Genomic DNA, 8,807 nt, shown 5'->3' with positions numbered 1-8,807 from the left:
ATTACAGTATTCTTGATCCTGGAGGAGGCTGAGATTGAGATGCCATACAGGATTCCGAGTACTCGTGTGATTAAAAGATACAAGTATTTTAACAGGACAGTGATCAGACATATTACAGTGTGGTTGAATTGATGATGATTTGACTCTTGATACAATAGATTTCGAGATATAAAATGTATCAATCCGCGATTTACTCTCATGCCTTGACCACGTGAATTGTTTAGCGGTAGCATGAAGAGTACGCCATGCGTCTGCGAGCTTGAAACGACGGATAATGTGTTGCAAAGATGTTGAAGAGTGAGCATGTGGTTCAGAGCTGTCAGCTCTGTCTACATTAGCATTGAGAGTACAGTTAAAGTCCCCTCCCATTATAATGGGGTCATTATTCAATCTATTAATGAGACTTTTTACGTGTTGAAAAAATTCTACACGTTCTGGGCCATTGGTGGGTGCATAAACATTTATTAAATGAACCGGGAGACCGTTGATATCAACATGAACATGCAATAGTCGTCCTGTGATCACATTGTCAACATTTAAAATAGTGAAATTTCTGTTTGGGTTTAATAATATTGCCACCCCAGCTGAGTGTGTGTTTTCGTGACTAAAAATAATCGGTCCTCTCCAGACAACTTGCCAAGTAGATTCATCGGATTGGATGGTGTGTGTTTCTTGTAGAAAATAAAATGAACTAGGATGATTAATTTTGAGAAACTCGAAAAGTTGGTATCGTTTAAATGCGTCACGACATCCATGGACGTTCCATGTCAGCGCAGATACATCAGCCATGTACGAAACAGAGAACAAGACCAGGAAAAACCAATTCAATATCTTGTACACTTGTTACACACTCAGGCATAACATAGAATAGTTGAAACCCAACTATGAGAACCAGTTTCAAGTTTGATTTTAAAATATTAAACAATGCCTGATATAGGAAAAACACAGATAACGACGTTGTTGTCATGGTGACAATAGCTTGTACACTTGTTACACATTCAGGTGTAACATGGAATGGTTGAAACCCAACTATGAGAACCAGTTTCAAGTTTGATTTTAAAATATTAAAAGATACGTTATATAGACATAGCCCAGATAACGACGTTGTTGCCATGGTGAACATGGTTTGTACACTTGTTACACATTCAGGTGTAACATGGAATAGTTGAAACCCAACTATGAGAACCAGTTTCAAGTTTGATTTTAAAATATTAAACAGTGCCTGATATAGGAAAAACACAGATAACGACGTTGTTGTCATGGTGACAATAGCTTGTACACTTGTTACACATTCAGGTGTAACATGGAATAGTTGAAACCCAACTATGAGAACCAGTTTCAAGTTTGATTTTAAAATATTAAAAAATACGTTATATAGACACAGCCCAGATAACGACGTTGTTGCCATGGTGAACATGGTTTGTACACTTGTTACACACTCAGGTGTAACATAGAATAGTTGAAACCCAACTATGAGAACCAGTTTCAATTTTGATTTTAAAATATTAAAAGATGCGTGAGATAGACACAGCCCAGATAACGACGTTATTGCCATGGTGAACATAGTTTGTACACTTGTTACACACTCGGGTGTAACATAGGATAGTTGAAATTCAACTATGAGAACCAGTTTCAATTTTGATTTTAAAATATTAAAAGATGCGTGAGATAGACACAGCCCAGATAACGACGTTGTTGCCATGGTGAACATGGTTTGTACACTTGTTACACACTCGGGTGTAACATAGGAGAGTTGAAATTCAACTATGAGAACCAGTTTCAATTTTGATTTTAAAATATTAAACGATGCGTGATATAGACACAGCCCAGATAACGACGTTGCTGTCATGGTGACAATAGCTTGTACACTCGTTACACACTCAGGTGTAACATAGAATAGTTGAAAGTCAGCTGTGAAACCAAAAACTGTGTATATAGTATTAAGCAATGAGCAATGTAAAAAATTGCCACAGAGTACAAACATTGCTGCTACGGTGATAGTTGACACACCAGTTCCAATCTTTGATGTAACATAAAAGAGTTCAACATCAACTCCGGAATTAATTTCCAGGCATGGTTTTACATTATTAAACCATGAACAGAGTAGACAATACCCAAAGAGCTCGGACGTTGTTGCTATGGTGAACATAGCTGGCAAAATTATCATACAAATAACGGAGGATAGTTGAATATCGACTGCAAGAGCAATCTGCATGTTTGATTTTATAATATCAACGACTGAGCAGTACAGATTATACCCAAGAAGCATTGTTGCCATAGTGACCATACCTGAAAGACTAGTAGCAGAGCAGAGTTTCATTTCAACTGTGAAAACACTCCCCAAAATCGATTTGATGATTGTGACAAATAAGGATATTAAATAGCACAATGTAGGCAAGAAGACAGAAGTTAAAATCTGACAAGCAATGACTATGAAGAACATATATCCAGTTATTGGAACAATAAATAATATAATAAAACTATGACTCATATATGGATGAATATGAGAACAACAAATAGACCATTGATACGTCACAAGTGGAGAGTCCATTATTATAGTTGATACAATTACTGTTTATCTCTTTTTGACCTTCTACTACAGGTAGTAGAAATACCACGTTTTTTATCGAGGATTTCATTGCTCCGTTTGTTTTCAACTGGTGTTCTTGTGATCCCAATATTTTTAGCGATTCTGCAGGATAGTCGTTGGATGCGGACCTTTTCCTTGGAAGGCAGGTCATTGTTTTTGCGGAAATCAGTTAGCGATCTTATTAGTAAGCGGAGGTCAGGACAAAACTGGCTTGCTTGTTCCATAAGATGTTTTGAGTTGTAGGACTCGTCTAGAAATTTCTGCAAAGAGTCATGTGGAAGTAGAGAAACTTCTAAATCAGCTGCACTCTCCTCCTGGAGAAATTGGGACACATCTGACACGTCGGAAGCGACAGACTCCACATCGTCCATGTCGTGAAAGGGAAAGGATGATGAGGTCTGCTTCCTGTCAAAGACATCAATGGGCGTTGCAGTGACAGCAGCGTAAGAGAGAGGAGAAGCGGAGAGGGTTTGTACCTCTGCCGCACCAGTGGTAGTTGTTGAGCCGTTTGGTTCAGATTCAGTTGAGCGAGTGGTTGTGTCAATTGTTTCAGTGGAATGCGGGTCTGTTTGAATGAGTGACGGTGTGGGTGTATTGTCATTGACACACTCATTTTGAGAGGCATCATTTGCATTAGAAAGGACTGAACGCGTGGCAGATTGTTTGTTTTGAGCTGGTTCAGATGACGTTGTGTCGATCGCTTCGTTCATATTTGTGTCTTTACTTATATTAACGTTTTGTATGGTATCGATTGTGTTGTTTTCACTATCTGTAACATTATCGATTTGCATATCATTTGGGGGAGTGCTATCGTCATGGTTTGGGTTTTGATTTACGTTATTATCGTTTTGAATACCAGTTTGTGGGTTTGTATTGTTAGTGACTGCGGGTGTAGGTACAGGTGTTATAGTCTGAATACAGTTACGTTGAGTGTGGCCTTTTTTGTGGCATTTATAACAAATAATTTCGTCCGTTGACAAATAAATACGATAAGTACGCTCCTCAAAAACGATATTAAGAACACCTTCTAGTTTATCCTGATCGCACAGCATGTATACTTGTCTGCGAAAACTTTTAACATGTCTCAAATTGGGACTTTTGCAGCCTAGTGGGATTGTATTTATTTTGCTCACTACTTTACCATACCGTAAAAGTTGTTCTTGTAGTAGGTAATCGGGTATAAACGGGGGTACACCAGATAGCACGACTTTCGTTGCGGGTTTCACGAGTGGTTGTACAGTAATAAATGTGTGCTCAATTCCACACCCAGATGCACACACAGATTCGGCAGACTCAAGTGAATTAAAGAAAACAATTACGCTGCCATTAGCACGAGAAGCTGCAACAATTTTTTCCGGACCACAAAGCTGTGAGAAAGCCTCAACATATTTTTCAATTTTAACGCCATCCAGTGACATGCATTTAACTCCATGTTTTCGTGTCAACCCGGCAAAGGGGTTGACACGTGTACTCGTCATGGAGGCGGCCATCTTGGCAGGCCTCTTGACGAGTAACACAAACAGAGAAAACTAAAACAACTGAGAACAAGGCAGATTTTTGCCAAAAAAACCAAGAGAAGCACCAACCAAAAACGGGAAGGTTACAAAAAAGGTGCAGTGAAATAAAGTGTAATAACTGACCTATAAAAGGATGAAAAATCGATTTACCAGGAGAGCGACGTGAAGGCGTGTGTATGCTCATTTACATACATACATACATACATACATACAGACATACAGACAGACAGACAGACAGACAGACAGACAGACAGACAGACAGACAGACAGACAGACAGACAGACAGACAGGGTAACTGCAAAGACTCCCTTTTGTGCTTCGCACTCGGGAGTCAAAAACTTATATTGAACTTAGTTTGTGTCAGAGTGAATTAATTCATTATGAGCTGTATTAAAATTCTGTTATTAAATGTTCAGAATTGATGTGTTACAATTTTAGGGGTGGGGTAAAAATATATTCATTTGGCTTTTCTGAGACAATTTATAACTTGTTAAACATATAATGCGATGTGCACTTGTAAACAATTATTACCTGTCCCTGTACCAACTTTGAACAAATCGGGATGACACACATCTGAGAAAAAGCTGTTAACAGCTAGAAAAAGCTTGTTTTTTTTAGATTTTTGAGGGAAAAAATGGCCTCCAAGTCGTAAAACTTTATCCAATCAAACAGGTCATGAATGACAATCCTTGGTGTACATTACCTGTGTCTACAACTTTACTTCCCATGTACTTCATGTACAGATCTACATGTAGTTTGTGGCCCTGAATTAGTTTCAATATCTCTAAATAAGGACAAGAGTACTTCTCATATGACAATGATACAAATAAAGTGCAAGAATCCAGAAAAATATTATCAAGTTTTTATTATCATACATTACCATTAACAAATCATGTGAAATTGAACTTTTATGTACAGAGAAACACATATTTATGCTTTGGTTGACAGCACAGCACAAAAAAAAGACGACCTGCAAAACTTTATACAATTGTCAGACATGCAGCGAATAGTATGCTTTTGTAATATATGCAATTTCAGTGGCTTTGCTTTCCGAGAAAAAAATTCTGGCTCTGCACCTGAAAAAAACAAAAAAACATTTAGTCAAAAGTAAGCAGAGGTTGTAGCATATATGCTCCCATTAGCTGTTAAATTTAATTAAAAAAGATATTTGTGTATTGTCTTTTCAGTACGAAAACATATTACTTAATATATTTATACCAGCCAGAAAGAAATTGCAAGTTTTCACTGAGCAATTAGGAATATACATGGACAACAATTGATGCATGTGTAGCAATATACTGTTTGAAAGGCTGCAAGATGTAATGAAGTAGCAAACCAATCACTACTCCAGTCTGACTGGCTGGGAAACTGCACAATACATACAAAAATGTATCCAGATGATATATGAGCAGCTCCACCAAATATAAAAATATTCTTTCCATAGTTATGACTCTAATGTGATCGTACAAGTTTATTGTGATTCTATATGTGTTTGTAATATTATTTAGCTTTATTTAGCATTCTGTTTAGTTGGTTAACTTTACTGTATCTTAATGTAGTTTATTTTATTTTTATACGACCATAGAACAACTCACTGTAGTTTGTTTTAATGTTGAATAAAAATTAAATCAGTCACTGTATAGTGGTGACGTATTGCGCGAAATTGTTGCAAGGACAATACTTTTCTCGATTTGCGTGTCGTCGTGCGTCGATAAAAAATGCATGGAATGGTCGGCAGTATCGATCAAGTTCGTCTAGTGTGACATTCGTGGCTGATGACAAGATGCCGTATAATCGTTTAAATAGACGTCACGGAGGAGTGAAAGGCCATAATTTGGTGCTACAATAGACGTCATGAAATGTTGGAAAATTACAGTCAATCAAAAAAACTGTTTACATAACAAAAAATATTCACTATATTTATTATGCATTATTTTTTTGTTGGTAGCAAATGATCACGGTACGGTAGCTTTAATACTTGTTTTCGAAGTGTTGTAATTGTTGATTAGTACTCAGTAGTGATTATATTAACGTACAAAAAATAAATTCGTTGAATTGTTATGAAATGCAAGTAAAATTCAACTTAGTTTTATCGTAAGCAAATGTTTTCGGTTACATGTTAACGCTCGATGAGACAATATCCGCCATGTTATCCATGTCCATGACGCGTGTTTATTGACCAGATAGGTCAAGTCGCTAATCAACCAATCAAAATGCTGGATGGTGCCCATGTGCTCAAATTACCATAAAGCATTTAAATATGACAGTTCAGCGACCTCATGGTGAAAGCAACATGAAAGACCAGATTTACCGATGTTTTAGTGCGATCTTTTGGCTTCTCATGGGGAAAAAGGCATGATTTTTTTAATCGGATTTAGAAAAATAAATAAACGTACCGTCCCAAATAAAAATGTGCCGGGTGGAATTTTTCTGTGGAAAAAATAAACGTACCGGTACGTTTATATTGGGACATTTAGCGTTGTGGGCAAGCTCTCCTGAGTAGCGACATATTTTTAACTTCGCCTATTGCGTGATCAGTGGATTACGTAAATAAACCAACACTTTCAATGAGTACATGCCGACCCAACTAAACTTGTTTATGGCTGTTCATAGAACAATAGCTGTGGAAATCATAAACAAATGTAAATGTTGCGGAAATCAAGCATGGCGATAATGATTTTGAGTGAGGCAGAGTCTGGCAAGCATCTCAGAGCAGCATTGCGCCGACACCACCACGACGTTTGAATCCCGGTGAGAGCACTGCAAACCTCTTAAGTCACGAGATAAACTTTCAATTTACACAATACATAATCAGTTCCTACAACCATAATAAGAAGGCAGTTTTTCTCGCGAAACTCTCGACAGGTTAGCAATAGTTTCTCACGATCACCAAACCCGAGACACAAACGATAATACAAAGTGTATAAATACCATAACAAGCACAGTTTCTTACCTTTGAAATTGACGAGACACAATTTTGTCCATAGAAGCATTGCGCAAATAAAGATACAATTCCGGGATACAATATCCTCACAAAATTGACTGATTTCCACCGAGACGAGAACTGCGTAAGCGTCATCAAAACTCGGATTAAACTCGGGTAATTTCGGGAAAAGTTGGATTTTGAAGGAAAAATGTTAAAAATCAAGAAAAAACACAGTGAAACTTTGAAGAATCGAAAAAATAACTTGATGTGCACCATAGCACCATCAATTTCTGTCTCTGTACCAACTCTGAACTGAATTGGATCACACATGTGTGAGAAAAAGCTGGTAACATGAAAATGTGAACACACATTGCACAGACACGACCCAAATTAATACCCCCCGCCCGGATCGCAGATCCGGCGGGGGCTAAAAAACATCCTTGAGACGTTTATCTTGAGAAATTGAGAAGACGAAAATCCCTTGGGACAGTCGTTGTGAAACAATAGACCAAGGTATCAAGGTTATTTTGATTATTTGAAGATGGAAACTGCTGCTTTATGGAAGAGCAAAGTTCAATGTCATTGGCACAGTAATGACGTTTTTAGAGGGGTGACTCGCTAGAAGTATTCGCCGTGACTCCGGACTTTTCATTCGGGTTTATACAACACTTACTTGTTAATATCAGGAAGGTTTAATGTCTTGTTTGTATTTGCACAATGTGAATGAGGGGTTTATTGTCAAAAAAAATACAGGTGCTTGTATGCCTATTGAAACTATACAAAATTCGACCAATGCACATCTGTTTCATGTGTTAAAAGAACATTGCGATGTTCTCATGGAATTGTTAAATCTTGGTATCATTCCCAACTGTCACCAAACTGTACGTTTTGACGACTCGTATGCACTTCTGGGACTTGTAATACTTTTCTGGAAACTGTACAGCAAATCACATATTTCCTTATTAATTGTTCATAGTTTTTCTAAATTTCAGTTTTTATTGTTCATAATTATTTACAGTAATAACATATTTTTCCGATTGTGTGCATGACAGCTTTGCCCACACACAATAAGACAGGATGATATGTACGGATATGTGTGAGTATGTTTCATGGATTAATAGGCCACTCCTTCAATTCCAACTACATCTCTGAAAATATCACTTGCTGTTTATCATCCATATTTTGATATCACACAATGTGTCGATTGCGTGTCTGCAAATTCTAACTACTATTTCGCAAAATTTGACCAGCCTTGCTTCTACCAGTCATTTAAGTCAACTCCCATATTGTCCTTCACAGTGAAGGTTAATGCAGATATATTGTAAATTACACAGAGGTAACACTACAATACATTTCCCTTCACATTCCCCTGTATTACATAACAATCTTTGAGCTGAGGCAGTTATGGTTTTACAACCATCACCAGTTCTCTTGTTTAGATTGTATTGTAAAACGAGAAAGCAGTTGTTAAATTTGGTGACCAGTTTAGTACCACATTGACGGTGGTGAACGTTGCCTTCGTATTCGAAGCCCACAAATAAGCGACGCTACAAGATATACACAACAGCTAACAAGCCAACGACTGCTGAGGATTTGTACACACTCCCACCGTGTCACACGCAATACAATCCTGGTTTCCCCATAACTCTGCATTTAAAGTCTCCCACAAACCGTGCGGGCTTGCACTGATAAGTCGCGTATTTTACCTCGGTTAAATACATAGATCTGATTGGAGGCGCCTCTATAGCATGCGCCCAATCAAGGGTGGCGTAAC

Source organism: Saccoglossus kowalevskii, chromosome 14, assembly GCF_978046115.1.
Source record: "Saccoglossus kowalevskii chromosome 14, keSacKowa6.1, whole genome shotgun sequence".
Classification (NCBI taxonomy): Eukaryota; Metazoa; Hemichordata; class Enteropneusta; family Harrimaniidae; genus Saccoglossus; species Saccoglossus kowalevskii.
Note: the sequence above shows the minus strand (reverse complement) of the source record.